The sequence below is a fragment of the Oncorhynchus masou genome, chromosome 7, assembly GCF_036934945.1.
Source record: "Oncorhynchus masou masou isolate Uvic2021 chromosome 7, UVic_Omas_1.1, whole genome shotgun sequence".
Classification (NCBI taxonomy): Eukaryota; Metazoa; Chordata; class Actinopteri; order Salmoniformes; family Salmonidae; genus Oncorhynchus; species Oncorhynchus masou.
This window is the reverse complement of record NC_088218.1, coordinates 4,321,550-4,338,659: the sequence shown is the minus strand read 5'-3', so window position 1 is coordinate 4,338,659 and position 17,110 is coordinate 4,321,550. Positions and strand designations below refer to the sequence as shown.

The following is a 17,110-nucleotide window of genomic DNA, read 5'->3' as shown; positions in this document are numbered from 1 at the left end:
TCCATCCTCCTCTCTCTCATCTCCTCCATCACTTCATCCTCCTCTCTCTCATGTCCTCCATCACTCCATCCTCCTCTCTCTCATCTCCTCCATCACTTCATCCTCCTCTCTCTAACCCTTCCATCACTCCATCCTCCTCTCTCTCATCTCCTCCATCACTCCATCCCCCTCTCTCCCCTCTCCTCCATCACTCCATCATCCTCTCTCTAACCCCTCCATCACTCATCCTCACCTCCATTATCACTCCATCCCCCTCTCTCTCCTCTCCTCCATCACTCCATCCTCCTCTCTCTCCTCTCCTCCATCACTCTACCCCTCTCTCTCCTCTCTCATCTCCTCCATCACTCCATCCTCCTCTCTCTCCTCTCCTCCATCACTCCATCCCCCTCTCTCTCCTCTCTCATCTCCTCCATCACTCCATCCTCCTCTCTTCTCTCCTCCATCACTCCATCCTCCTCTCTCTACTCTCCTCCATCACTCCATCCCCCTCTCTCTCCTCTCTCATCTCCTCCATCACTCCATCCTCCTCTCTCTCATCTCCTCCATCACTCCATCCTCCTCTCTCTCCTCTCCTCCATCACTCCATCCCCCTCTCTCTCCTCTCTCCCTCTCCTCCATCACTCCATCCTCCTCTCTGACCCCCTCCATCACTCCATCCCCCTCTCTCTCTTCTCCTCCTCTCTTCCTTTTCCACCTCTCTGTCGTTGAGGAAAAACCACAGGGTTTCTGGGTAACGGCATTATCCAAGTGAATTATTGTGACATTACCTGGGTTATTGATTAAATATGCAGAGCCTCTGGGGAGGTAGTGTGAACATAGTGCTGGTGTGTCATCATAGTGGTCTCTGACTGGTCATCATCTGGTGTGTCATCATAGTGGTCTCTGATTGGTCATCATCTGGTGTGTCATCATAGTGGTCTCTGATTGGTCATCATCTGGTGTGTCATCATAGTGGTCTCTGATTGGTCATCATCTGGTGTGTCATCATAGTGGTCTCTGATTGGTCATCATCTGGTGTGTCATCATAGTGGTCTCTGATTGGTCATCATCTGGGGTGTCATCGTAGTGGTCTCTGACTTGTCGTCAGACTCTCTCAGGTGGAACAAACTGAAACCTGCACCCTTTTTTTAAATGCTGAATTGAGAAAACAGAAAGGGGTCGTAATGTATTTTTTCGTAATTATGTAGTTTTTCAAAAGTATTTGTAATCTGATTACAATATTTTAGCTGGTTAATTTAATTCATTACAGTCACAGTTTTTCGTAATCAGATTACATGTTATCGGTTACTCCCCAACCCTGACTGTGTGTGTGTGTGGGTGGGGGACTTGCTGTCACTTGCCACCTTGGCCTGGATCCTGTCCAGATGTTATTGATTGTGACATGGTGTGAGTTGAGTTGTGGCTCTGAGGGGGGACTGGGTGAAAACACATGAGACATATTCATCATAGTCATCTCTGTCACATACTATCTGAGTGACAGATACTACACACACACACACACACTACACACACACACACTACACACACACACACACTACACACACACACTACCTACACACACACACACTACACACACACACTACCTACACACACACACACACACACACACACACACACACACACACACACACACACACACATCTCTGTCACACACTGTCTGAGTGACACATGGTCTATGTCGGACGTTTGTCATCCTACACAGCTCAAGGACAACAGGAAAGTGACCATAGTGTCTGTAGCAGCTATGGTTACATTAGGTTACAGCATCAGCTACTGCTACACTAGGTTACAGCATCAGATACTGTTACACTAGGTTACAGCATCAGCTACTGTTACACTAGGTTACAGCATCAGCTACTGTTACACTAGGTTACAGCATCAGCTACTGTTACACTAGGTTACAGCATCAGCTACTGTTACACTAGGTTACAGCATCAGCTACTGTTACACTAGGTTACAGCATCAGCTACTGTTGCACTAGGTTACAGCATCAGCTATTGTTACACTAGGTTACAGCATCAGCTACTGTTACACTAGATTACAGCATCAGCTACTGCTACACTAGGTTACAGCATCAGCTACTGCTACACTAGGTTACAGTGTCAGCTACTGTTACACTAGTTTACAGCATCAGCTACTACTACACTAGGTTACAGTATCAGCTACTGTTACATTAGGTTACAGCATCAGCTACTGTTACACTAGGTTACAGCATCAGCTACTGTTACACTAGGTTACAGCGTCAGCTACTGTTACACTCGGTTACAGCATTAGCTACTGCTACACTAGGTTACAGCGTCAGCTACTGTTACACTAGGTTACAGCGTCAGCTACTGTTACACTAGGTTACAGCGTCAGCTACTGTTACACTTGGTTACAGCGTCAGCTACTGTTACACTCGGTTACAGCGTCAGCTACTGCTACACTAGGTTACAGCATCAGATACTGTTACACTAGGTTACAGCATCAGCTATTGTTACACTAGGTTACAGCATCAGCTACTGTTACACTAGGTTACAGCATCAGCTACTGTTACACTAGGTTACAGCATCAGCTACTGTTACACTAGGTTACAGCATCAGCTACTGTTACACTAGGTTACAGCATCAGCTACTGTTACACTAGGTTACAGCATCAGCTACTGTTACACTAGGTTACAGCATCAGCTACTGTTACACTAGGTTACAGCGTCAGCTACTGTTACACTAGGTTACAGCGTCAGCTACTGTTACACTAGGTTACAGCGTCAGCTACTGTTACACTAGGTTACAGCGTCAGCTACTGTTACACTAGTTTACAGCGTCAGCTACTGTTACACTAGGTTACAGCGTCAGCTACTGTTACACTAGGTTACAGCATCAGCTATTGTTACACTAGGTTACAGCATCAGCTACTGTTACACTAGGTTACAGCATCAGCTACTGTTACACTAGGTTACAGCATCAGCTACTGTTACACTAGTTTACAGCATCAGCTACTGTTGCACTAGGTTACAGCATCAGCTATTGTTACACTAGGTTACAGCATCAGCTACTGTTACACTAGGTTACAGCGTCAGCTACTGTTACACTAGGTTACAGCGTCAGCTACTGTTACACTAGGTTACAGCGTCAGCTACTGTTACACTAGTTTACAGCATCAGCTACTGTTACACTAGGTTACAGCATCAGCTACTGTTACACTAGGTTACAGCATCAGCTATTGTTACACTAGGTTACAGCATCAGCTACTGTTACACTAGGTTACAGCATCAGCTACTGTTACACTAGGTTACAGCATCAGCTACTGTTACACTAGTTTACAGCATCAGCTACTGTTGCACTAGGTTACAGCATCAGCTATTGTTACACTAGGTTACAGCATCAGCTACTGTTACACTAGGTTACAGCATCAGCTACTGTTGCACTAGGTTACAGCATCAGCTACTGTTGCACTAGGTTACAGCATCAGCTACTGTTGCACTAGGTTACAGCATCAGCTACTGTTGCACTAGGTTACAGCATCAGCTACTGTTGCACTAGGTTACAGCATCAGCTACTGTTGCACTAGGTTACAGCATCAGCTACTGTTGCACTAGGTTACAGCATCAGCTACTGTTGCACTAGGTTACAGCATCAGCTACTGTTGCACTAGGTTACAGCGTCAGCTACTGTTACACTAGGTTACAGCGTCAGCTACTGTTACACTAGGTTACAGCGTCAGCTACTGTTACACTAGGTTACAGCGTCAGCTACTGTTACACTAGTTTACAGCATCAGCTACTGTTACACTAGGTTACAGCATCAGCTACTGTTACACTAGGTTACAGCATCAGCTATTGTTACACTAGGTTACAGCATCAGCTACTGTTACACTAGGTTACAGCATCAGCTACTGTTACACTAGGTTACAGCATCAGCTACTGTTACACTAGTTTACAGCATCAGCTACTGTTGCACTAGGTTACAGCATCAGCTATTGTTACACTAGGTTACAGCATCAGCTACTGTTACACTAGGTTACAGCATCAGCTACTGTTGCACTAGGTTACAGCATCAGCTACTGTTGCACTAGGTTACAGCATCAGCTACTGTTGCACTAGGTTACAGCATCAGCTACTGTTGCACTAGGTTACAGCATCAGCTACTGTTGCACTAGGTTACAGCATCAGCTACTGTTGCACTAGGTTACAGCATCAGCTACTGTTGCACTAGGTTACAGCATCAGCTACTGTTGCACTAGGTTACAGCATCAGCTACTGTTGCACTAGGTTACAGCGTCAGCTACTGTTACACTAGGTTACAGCGTCAGCTACTGTTACACTAGGTTACAGCGTCAGCTACTGTTACACTAGGTTACAGCGTCAGCTACTGTTACACTAGGTTACAGCATCAGCTACTGTTACACTAGGTTACAGCATCAGCTACTGTTACACTAGGTTACATCATCAGCTACTGTTACACTAGGTTACAGCATCAGCTACTGTTACACTAGGTTACAGCATCAGCTACTGTTACACTAGGTTACAGCGTCAGCTACTGTTACACTAGGTTACAGTGTCAGCTACTGTTACACTAGGTTACAGCGTCAGCTACTGTTACACTAGGTTACAGCGTCAGCTACTGTTACACTAGGTTACAGCGTCAGCTACTGTTACACTAGGTTACAGCATCAGCTACTGTTACACTAGGTTACAGCATCAGCTACTGTTACACTAGGTTACAGCGTCAGCTACTGTTACACTAGGTTACAGCGTCAGCTACTGTTACACTAGGTTACAGCGTCAGCTACTGTTACACTAGGTTACAGCGTCAGCTACTGTTACACTAGGTTACAGCATCAGCTACTGTTACACTAGGTTACAGCATCAGCTACTGTTGCACTAGGTTACAGCATCAGCTACTGTTGCACTAGGTTACAGCATCAGCTACTGTTGCACTAGGTTACAGCATCAGCTACTGTTGCACTAGGTTACAGCATCAGCTACTGTTGCACTAGGTTACAGCATCAGCTACTGTTGCACTAGGTTACAGCATCAGCTACTGTTACACTAGTTTACAGCAGTACATTACAGCCTGTCAGTTGTATCGTGGTGTGTGTCAGTCCTCTGACCGTATACATCAGTACTGTTAGGGCCTGTTTCAGCTTGGTTTCTGCCTGTCATTAGTACTGTTGGGCTCCTGAGTGGCACTGCATCTCAGTGCAAGAGGCGTCACTACAGTCCCGGGTTCGTATCCAGTCTGTATCACATCCGGCTGTGATTGGGAGTCCCATTAGGCCCAATCGGCCCAGCGTCCTCTGGGTTTGGCCGGGGTAGTCCGTCATTGTAAATGACTTGCCAGGTTAAATAAAGGTCAAAAAAAACTTTTATAAAACATTTATAAATACCACGTGTCAGTTGTGTTTCGTCTGATGAGACGTGTCCTGCCAATGTATGGGGCCGTCAGTTGTGTTATGGCCTTTGTCAGCACTGTTACAGCCTAAATCAGTGATGTGACTGTGTGTCCCCTCCTCAGACGAGACGTGTCCTGCCAACGTGTGGGACTCTAAGAACCGCGGGGTGAACGGCACCCAGAGAGGACAGATCGTCTGGAGGCTGGAGCCTGGACCTTACTTCATGGAGCGTGAGTATAGTGTGTGTGTGTTAATGTTTATGATTTTAGATGCACTATTGTAAAGTGGCTGTTCCACTGGATGTCATAAGGTGAATTCACCTATTTGTAAGTCGCTCTGGATAAGAGCGTCTGCCAAATGACTTAAATGTAATGTAAATGTAAATATGAAGGACTGTGATGGATGATTAGAACAATAGAACTCTTCTCTCTGTGTGTTCAGGATGATTAGAACAATGGAACTCTTTTGTGTGTGTGTTCAGGATGATTAGAACAATAGAACTCTTCTGTGTGTGTGTTCAGGATGATTAGAACAATAGAACTCTTCTGTGTGTGTGTTCAGGATGATTAGAACAATAGAACTCTTCTGTGTGTGTGTTCAGGATGATTAGAACAATAGAACTCTTCTGTGTGTGTGTTCAGGATGATTAGAACAATAGAACTCTTCTGTGTGTGTGTTCAGGATGATTAGAACAATGGAACTCTTTTGTGTGTGTGTGTTCAGGATGATAGAACAATAGAACTCTTCTGTGTGTGTGTAGTGGATGATTAGAACAATAGAACTCTTCTGTGTGTGTGTTCAGGATGATTAGAACAATAGAACTCTTCTGTGTGTGTGTTCAGGATGATTAGAACAATAGAACTCTTCTGTGTGTGTGTTCAGGGTGATTAGAACAATAGAACTATTTTGTGTGTGTGTTCAGGATGATTAGAACAATAGAACTTTTCTGTGTGTGTGTGTGTTCAGGATGAGTAGAACAATAGAACTCTTCTGTGTGTGTGTTCAGGATGATTAGAACAATAGAACTCTTCTGTGTGTGTGTTCAGGATGATTAGAACAATAGAACTCTTGTGTGTGTGTGTGTGTGTGTGTGTTCAGGATGAGTAGAACAATAGAACTCTTCTGTGTGTGTGTGTGTTCAGGATGAGTAGAACAATAGAACTCTTCTGTGTGTGTGTTCAGGATGATTAGAACAATAGAACTCTTCTGTGTGTGTGTTCAGGATAATTAGAACAATAGTACTCTTCTGTGTGTGTGTGTGTTCATGATGAGTAGAACAATAGAACTCTTCTGTGTGTGTGTTCAGGATGATTAGAACAATAGAACTCTTCTGTGTGTGTGTTCAGGATGATTAGAACAATAGAACTCTTCTGTGTGTGTGTTCAGGATGATTAGAACAATAGAACTCTTCTGTGTGTGTGTTCAGGATGATTAGAACAATAGAACTCTTCTGTGTGTGTGTGTGTTCAGGATGAGTAGAACAATAGAACTCTTCTGTGTGTGTGTGTGTGTTCAGGATGAGTAGAACAATAGAACTCTTCTGTGTGTGTGTTCAGGATGATGAGAACAATAGAACTCTTCTGTGTGTGTGTTCAGGATGATTAGAACAATAGCAGTCTTCTGTGTGTGTGTTCAGGATGATTAGAACAATAGCAGTCTTCTGTGTGTGTGTTCAGGATGATTAGAACAATAGCAGTCTTCTGTGTGTGTGTTCAGGATGATGAGAACAATAGAACTCTTCTGTGTGTGTGTTCAGGATGATTAGAACAATGGAACTCTTTTGTGTGTGTGTTCAGGATGATAGAACAATAGAACTCTTCTGTGTGTGTGTTCAGGATGATTAGAACAATAGAACTCTTCTGTGTGTGTGTGTTCAGGATGATAGAACAATAGAACTCTTCTGTGTGTGTGTTCAGGATGATTAGAACAACAGAACTCTTCTGTGTGTGTGTGTTCCTTCCTCAGCTGAGACTAAGATCTGCTTTAAGTACTATCATGGAGTGAGTGGTGGCCTGAGAGCAACAACCCCCTGCATCACCGTCAACAACCCAGGACTTCCTGTGAGTTCTGTGTGTCTGTCTGTATATGTTTATGAAGGAGTGCTTATGTATCAAGTAACTGTATGCCAGATGGTGTAGCTGCATCTTAGGCAAGCCTATCTGGTTGTTTAGAGAGAGAGGTGTGTGTGTGTGTGTGTGTGTGTGTGTGTGTGTGTGTGTGTGTGTGTGTGTGTGTGTGTGTGTGTGTGTGTGTTAGATATCAGCTGAACGTGTCAGTTGGACTATATTAGATATCAATCTGAATATGGCAGTTGGACTATATTAGATATCAATCTGAATATGGCAGTTGGACTATATTAGATATCAATCTGAATATGGCAGTTGGACTATATTATATCAATCTGAATATGGCAGTTGGACTATATTAGATATCAATCTGAATATGTCAGTTGGACTATATTAGATATCAATCTGAATATGGCAGTTGGACTATATTATATCAATCTGAATATGGCAGTTGGACTATATTAGATATCAATCTGAATATGTCAGTTGGACTATATTAGATATCAATCTGAATATGGCAGTTGGACTATATTATATCAATCTGAATATGGCAGTTGGACTATATTAGATATCCATCTGAATATGGCAGTTGGACTATATTATATCTATCTCCTCCTCCATCTCTTTTTCTCTCTCCCTCCCTCCCCCCTCCCTCTCTCCACTCATCTATCCCTCCCCCTCTCTCTCGCTCTCTCTAACCCCTCTCTCTCCCTCCACCGGGAAAATAAATCAACATAAATATAGGTTGTATTTACAATGGTGTTTTCTCTCTCTCTCTCCACCCCCCTCTTATCTCTCTCTCCACTCCTCTCTCCCCTCCCTCCTCTCTTTCTCCTCTACCCCCTCTCTCCTCCATCCCACCATCCCTCCCCCTCTCTCCCTCCATCCCACCATCCCTCCCCCTCTCTCCAACCCTCCAAACCTCCCCCTCTCCCTCCCTCCAAACCTCCCCCTCTCCTCCTTTCCTCCCTCCATCCCTATCACAGTTCACTAATACCAGCTGGCACAAATTAATTTGATATGAAATTCAGAGCGTTAATCTTCCAATCGGAGGGAGCGTCTGGCAGGCAGCCATGTTGGTTTTATGACAGGATCTGACAGATTACCAGACGTCCAGTCCACTTGATCTCTCTCTCTCTCTCTGACCCTCCTATATACAGTATCACTCTCCAAAATATCTCAGTGTTACACTGTGCTGTACTGCTCTGTGTTGAACTGGATATTGATATATCTCAGTGTTACACTGTGCTGTGCTGCTCTGTGTTGAACTGGATATTGATATATCTCAGTGTTACACTGTGCTGTACTGCTCTGTGTTGAACTGGATATTGATATATCTCAGTGTTACACTGTGCTGTACTGCTCAGTGTTGAACTGGATATTGATATATCTCAGTGTTACACTGTGCTGTGCTGCTCTGTGTTGAACTGGATATTGATGTATCTCAGTGTTACACTGTGCTGTGCTGCTCTGTGTTGAACTGGATATTGATGTATCTCAGTGTTACACTGTGCTGTGCTGCTCTGTGTTGAACTGGATATTGATATATCTCAGTGTTACACTGTGCTGTGCTGCTCTGTGTTGATGGTATATTTTCCAGTCTTGTTGGCCCTCAACCATAAGTCTCATGTCTGTGGTATTATACTGTCCTATACTAACATCTCTCAATGGTTGAGTTTCCGTCACAGCTCATCTCCCATTGGTTGTTTCCTCGCCAGGTTAGAGCCGAGGGTCAAGCTGAGGGCCAATCAGTGACAGAGAACTGTCGGAAACTCGTCAGCTTCACTTTATCAGGTCAGTTATTGTTGATTGGTAGATTGTCTCAATCTACACTGGTCTGGTGTGATCAGCACTGCCTCCCTGTGGTTGAGATGTGTTACTGCACGTGACCTCCTGTCAGTCACTCCTGGGCCAGAGTTGTCTACCGACCCCTGGTATACAGACACTCCTGGGCCAGAGTTGTCTACCGACCCCTGGTATACAGACACTCCTGGACCAGAGTTGTCTACCGACCCCTGGTATACAGACACTCCTGGGCCAGAGTTGTCTACTGACCCCTGGTATACAGACACTCCTGGACCAGAGTTGTCTACCGACCCCTGGTATACAGACACTCCTGGGCCAGAGTTGTCTACTGACCCCTGGTATACAGACACTCCTGGGCCAGAGTTGTCTACCGACCCCTGGTATACAGACACTCCTGGGCCAGAGTTGTCTACTGACCCCTGGTATACAGACACTCCTGGGCCAGAGTTGTCTACCGACCCCTGGTATACAGACACTCCTGGGCCAGAGTTGTCTACTGACCCCTGGTATACAGACACTCCTGGGCCAGAGTTGTCTACCGACCCCTGGTATACAGACACTCCTGGACCAGAGTTGTCTACCGACCCCTGGTATACAGACACTCCTGGGCCAGAGTTGTTTACTGACCCCTGGTATACAGTCACTCCTGGGCCAGAGTTGTTTACTGACCCCTGGTATACAGTCACTCCTGGGCCAGAGTTGTTTACTGACCCCTGGTATACAGACACTCCTGGACCAGAGTTGTTTACTGACCCCTGGTATACAGACACTCCTGGACCAGAGTTGTTTACTGACCCCTGGTATACAGACACTCCTGGGCCAGAGTTGTTTACTGACCCCTGGTATACAGTCACTCCTGGGCCAGAGTTGTTTACTGACCCCTGGTATACAGACACTCCTGGATCAGAGTTGTCTACCGACCCCTGGTATACAGACACTCCTGGGCCAGAGTTGTCTACCGACCCCTGGTATACAGACACTCCTGGGCCAGAGTTGTCTACCGACCCCTGGTATACAGTCACACCTACCGACCCCTGGTGTACATTATGAAGTAGAGCTTTCTCTGAGTGTCTCTGTAGAGATCCTAATGTGTTTAAAATAAATGTATTATTTCATTATTCTGTTTGTGTGTGTATAGTATAACTCCACAGCTCAAATATGTGTATCTATGTAGATACTCATGAGCGTGATATATTTCCAGTATACGTGGTATGTGTCCTTCTCTATAGATATCCGTGCGTTGGGCCTGAAGAAGGGGATGTTCTTTAACCCCGACCCCTACCTGAAGATGTCCATCCACCCTGGGAAGAGGAGTGGCTTCCCCACCTTCACACACCACGGACAGGAGCGCCGATCCGCCATCATATCTAACACCACCAACCCTGTCTGGCCCGGAGAGGTGATATATATACATACATACATACATACATACATACATACATACATACATACATACATACATACATACATACATACATACATACATACACACACATACACACACACACACACACACACATACACACACACACACACACACACACACACACACACACACACACACACACACACACACACACACACACACACACACACACACACACACACACACACACACACACACACACACACACACACACACATATATCCAGGCACAAACGCTAGAGCGCAAACACACACACATCCAGGCACAAACGCTAGAGCGCAAACACACACACACACACATCCAGGCACAAACGCTAGAGCGCAAACACACACACACACACACATATATCCAGGCACAAACGCTAGAGTGCAGGCACACACATACACACACACACACATCCAGGCACAAACGCTAGAGCGCAAACACACATTTTCACACACACACACACACACTGTAAAATAATGCTTTCCAATTCTCTCTCTCTCTCTGTCAGAAGTACACGTTTGTGGCTCTGATGACGGATGTCTTGGAGATCGAGGTGAAGGATAAGTTTTCTAAAAGCCGACCAATCATCAAGCGCTTCCTGGGTCAACTGACCATCCCAGTGCAGAGGCTGCTAGAGAGACCTAATGCAGAGTGAGTCAACTGGAAACCACACCACACACACACACTCAGAGATACATTTCTTACCGGCTTCAGCACTGTCCTCAGTAACTAGACATTATTTAATCAATAGTAATCATTGTAACGTTTAAATAACCATGTATTGGTCATGTTGACCTACAGCTGAGTCTGAATGGTTTGTAATGTTTTTATATCCACAGGGACCAGCCGCTAAGCTATACCCTGTGTCGTCGTCTGCCCACGGACCATGTGAGCGGCCAGCTGCAGTTCAGAGTGGACATGACCTCTGGACATGATGGTAAGGACATTACCTCTGGACATGACGGTAAGGACATGACCTCTGGACATGACGGTAAGGACATGACCTCTGGACATGACAGTAAGGACATGACCTCTGGACATGACAGTAAGGACATGACCTCTGGACATGACAGTAAGGACATGACCTCTGGACATGACAGTAAGGACATGACCTCTGGACATGATGGTAAGGACATGACGGTAAGGACATGACCTCTGGACATGACGGTAAGGACATGACGGTAAGGACATGACCTCTGGACATGACCTCTGGACATGACAGTAAGAACATGACCTCTGGACATGACCTCTGGACATGACAGTAAGAACATGACCTCTGGACATGATGGTAAGGACATGATCTCTGGACATGATGGTAAGGACATGACCTCTGGACATGACGGTAAGGACATGACCTCTGGACATGACCTCTGGACATGACCTCTGGACATGACAGTAAGAACATGACCTCTGGACATGACAGTAAGAACATGACCTCTGGACATGACGGTAAGGACATGACCTCTGGACATGATGGTAAGGACATGACCTCTGGACATGGCAGAAGGACATGGGACATGGGTGAGGGCATGACAGAAGGACATGGGAGAGGGCATGACAGAAGGACATGGGAGAGGGCATGACAGAAGGACATGGGAGAGGGCATGGCAGAAGGACATGGGAGAGGGCATGACAGAAGGACATGGGAGAGGGCATGGCAGCAGGACATGGGAGAGGGCATGACAGAAGGACATGGGAGAGGGCCTGACAGAAGGACATGGGAGAGGGCATGGCAGCAGGACATGGGAGAGGGAATGACAGAAGGACATGGCAGAAGGACATGGGAGAGGGCATGACAGAAGGACATGGGAGAGGGCATGGCAGAAGGACATGGGAGAGTGCATGGCAGTAAGGACATGGGAGAGGGCATGACAGAAGCACATGGGAGAGGGCATGACAGAAGCACATGGGAGAGGGCATGGCAGTAAGGACATGGGAGAGGGCATGGCAGAAGGACATGGCAGAAGGACATGGGAGAGGGCATGACAGAAGGACATGCCAGAAGGACATGGGAGAGGGCATGACAGAAGGACATGGGAGAGGGCATGACAGAAGGACATGGGAGAGGGCATGGCAGAATGACATGGGAGAGGGCATGACAGAAGGACATGAGAGAGGGCATGGCAGTAAGGACATGGGAGAGGGCATGGCAGAAGGACATGGGAGAGGGCATGGCAGTAAGGACATGGGAGAGGGCATGACAGAAGGACATGGCAGAAGAACATGGGAGAGGGCATAGCAGAAGGACATGGGAGAGGGCATGGCAGAAGGACATGGGACATGGGAGAGGGCATGACAGAAGGACACAGGAGAGGGCATGACAGAAGGACATGGGAGAGGGCATGGCAGCAGGACATGGGAGAGGGCATGACAGAAGGACATACTAAAGTAATAACATCTGAGAGAGAGAGAGGCTTTGTGTTGATCCGCTTACGTCAGACTGATTATATATATTTGGATTAAAGCGTCTGGTAAATTACATATTATATTCATGACTTTTGAATGTCACACACCCATCAACTAAATGCTGTGTGTGAGTTTTAAAGGTAACCCTGTTGTCCCCTTCCCTTCCCTTCCCTTTCGTTCCGTTCCCTTACCCTTCCCTCACCTCCCTTCCTTTCCCTTCCTTCCCTCCCTTCCCTTCCCTTCCCTTCCCTTCCCTTCCCTTCCCTTCCCTTCCCTTCCCTTCCCCCTTCCTTCCCTTCCCTTCCCTTCCCTTCCCTTCCCTTCCCTTCCCTTCCCTTCCCTTCCCTTCCCCCTTCCTTCCCTTCCCTCCCCTCCCCTTCCTCCCCTCACCTCACCTCACCTCCCTTCCCTACCCTACCCTTCCCCTCCCCTCCCCTCCCCTCTCTTCCCTTCCCTTCCCTCCCTCCCTCGCTGACAGAGGGCTCTCCTGATGCCATGGGTTCCATCTTGGGTTTGTCAGTGAACGGGGACCCTGGGAGCCCCTCTGACGATGAAGACCCCCACCCTTCCTCCAGGGCCCGGGGCCCCTCTCCCACAGGTTCCTACTCCTCCCTGCTCAACGGAGAGGTCCACAGGGATGGTGACGATGTTTGGAGTGATGCCCGGGGGGCGGTAGGCGAGCTAGGCGTCCTGGGTAAAAGTCCTAAAGCGGTGTTGTCTCTATGATTGTCTGTATGTCTGATGTAACTGTCATACTGTTAGTATGTTTCATGTAACTGTTAGTATGTTTCATGTAACTGTCATACCGTTAGTATGTTTCATGTAACTGTCATACTGTTAGTATGTTTCATGTAACTGTCATACTGTTAGTATGTTTCATGTAACTGTCATACTGTTAGTGTGTTTCATGTAACTGTTAGTATGTTTCATGTAACTGTTAGTATGTTTCATGTAACTGTCATACTGTTAGTATGTTTCATGTAACTGTTAGTATGTTTCATGTAACTGTCATACTGTTAGTATGTTTCATGTAACTGTTAGTATGTTTCATGTAACTGTTAGTATGTTTCATGTAACTGTCATACCGTTAGTATGTTTCATGTAACTGTTAGTATGTTTCATGTAACTGTCATACCGTTAGTATGTTTCATGTAACTGTCATACTGTTAGTATGTTTCATGTAACTGTCATACTGTTAGTACGTTTCATGTAACTGTTAGTACGTTTCATGTAACCGTTAGTATGTTTCATGTAACTGTCATACTGTTAGTATGTTTCATGTAACTGTCATACTGTTAGTATGTTTCATGTAACTGTCATACTGTTAGTATGTTTCATGTAACTGTCATACTGTTAGTATGTTTCATGTAACTGTCATACTGTTAGTATGTTTCATGTAACTGTCATACTGTTAGTATGTTTCATGTAACTGTTAGTATGTTTCATGTAACTGTCATACTGTTAGTATGTTTCATGTAACTGTCATACCGTTAGTATGTTTCATGTAACTGTCATACCATTAGTATGTTTCATGTAACTGTCATACTGTTAGTATGTTTCATGTAACTGTTAGTATGTTTCATGTAACTGTTAGTATGTTTCATGTTGCTGTCATACTGTTAGTATATTTCATGTAACTGTCATACTGTTAGTATGTTTCATGTAACTGTCATACTGTTAGTATGTTTCATGTAACTGTCATACTGTTAGTATGTTTCATGTAACTGTTAGTATGTTTCATGTAACTGTCATACTGTTAGTATGTTTCATGTAACTGTCATACCGTTAGTATGTTTCATGTAACTGTCATACCATTAGTATGTTTCATGTAACTGTCATACTGTTAGTATGTTTCATGTAACTGTTAGTATGTTTCATGTAACTGTCATACTGTTAGTATGTTTCATGTAACTGTCATACCATTAGTATGTTTCATGTAACTGTCATACTGTTAGTATGTTTCATGTAACTGTTAGTATGTTTCATGTAACTGTTAGTATGTTTCATGTAACTGTCATACTGTTAGTATGTTTCATGTAACTGTCATACCATTAGTATGTTTCATGTAACTGTCATACTGTTAGTATGTTTCATGTAACTGTTAGTATGTTTCATGTAACGGTTAGTATGTTTCATGTAACTGTCATAATGTTAGTATGTTTCATGTAACTGTCATACTGTTAGTACGTTTCATGTAACTGTCATACTGTTAGTATGTTTCATGTAACTGTCATACTGTTAGTATGTTTCATGTAACTGTCATACTGTTAGTATGTTTCATGTAACTTCCAGGGCCCGGGGCCCCTCTCCCACAGGTTCCTACTCCTCCCTGCTCAACGGAGAGGTCCACAGGGATGGTGACGATGTTTGGAGTGATGCCCGGGGGGCGGTAGGCGAGCTAGGCGTCCTGGGTAAAAGTCCTAAAGCTGTGTTGTCTCTATGATTGTCTGTATGTCTGATGTAACTGTCATACTGTTAGTATGTTTCATGTAACTGTTAGTATGTTTCATGTAACTGTCATACCGTTAGTATGTTTCATGTAACTGTCATACTGTTAGTATGTTTCATGTAACTGTCATACTGTTAGTATGTTTCATGTAACTGTCATACTGTTAGTGTGTTTCATGTAACTGTTAGTATGTTTCATGTAACTGTTAGTATGTTTCATGTAACTGTCATACTGTTAGTATGTTTCATGTAACTGTTAGTATGTTTCATGTAACTGTCATACTGTTAGTATGTTTCATGTAACTGTTAGTATGTTTCATGTAACTGTTAGTATGTTTCATGTAACTGTCATACCGTTAGTATGTTTCATGTAACTGTTAGTATGTTTCATGTAACTGTCATACCGTTAGTATGTTTCATGTAACTGTCATACTGTTAGTATGTTTCATGTAACTGTCATACTGTTAGTACGTTTCATGTAACTGTTAGTACGTTTCATGTAACCGTTAGTATGTTTCATGTAACTGTCATACTGTTAGTATGTTTCATGTAACTGTCATACTGCTAGTATGTTTCATGTAACTGTCATACTGTTAGTATGTTTCATGTAACTGTCATACTGTTAGTATGTTTCATGTAACTGTCATACTGTTAGTATGTTTCATGTAACTGTCATACTGTTAGTATGTTTCATGTAACTGTTAGTATGTTTCATGTAACTGTCATACTGTTAGTATGTTTCATGTAACTGTCATACCGTTAGTATGTTTCATGTAACTGTCATACCATTAGTATGTTTCATGTAACTGTCATACTGTTAGTATGTTTCATGTAACTGTTAGTATGTTTCATGTAACTGTTAGTATGTTTCATGTTGCTGTCATACTGTTAGTATATTTCATGTAACTGTCATACTGTTAGTATGTTTCATGTAACTGTCATACTGTTAGTATGTTTCATGTAACTGTCATACTGTTAGTATGTTTCATGTAACTGTTAGTATGTTTCATGTAACTGTCATACTGTTAGTATGTTTCATGTAACTGTCATACCGTTAGTATGTTTCATGTAACTGTCATACCATTAGTATGTTTCATGTAACTGTCATACTGTTAGTATGTTTCATGTAACTGTTAGTATGTTTCATGTAACTGTCATACTGTTAGTATGTTTCATGTAACTGTCATACCATTAGTATGTTTCATGTAACTGTCATACTGTTAGTATGTTTCATGTAACTGTTAGTATGTTTCATGTAACTGTTAGTATGTTTCATGTAACTGTCATACTGTTAGTATGTTTCATGTAACTGTCATACCATTAGTATGTTTCATGTAACTGTCATACTGTTAGTATGTTTCATGTAACTGTTAGTATGTTTCATGTAACGGTTAGTATGTTTCATGTAACTGTCATAATGTTAGTATGTTTCATGTAACTGTCATACTGTTAGTACGTTTCATGTAACTGTCATACTGTTAGTATGTTTCATGTAACTGTCATACTGTTAGTATGTTTCATGTAACTGTCATACTGTTAGTATGTTTCATGTAACTGTTAGTATGTTTCATGTAACTGTTAGTATGTTTCATGTAACTGT

At 43.9% G+C, this 17,110-nt stretch overlaps 1 pseudogene; it reads left to right on the top strand.

Moving 5' to 3' along the window:
• The window catches only part of LOC135542918 (E3 ubiquitin-protein ligase HECW2-like), a 50,845-nt pseudogene that overhangs the window by 8,237 nt on the left and 25,498 nt on the right, over positions 1 to 17,110 (top strand).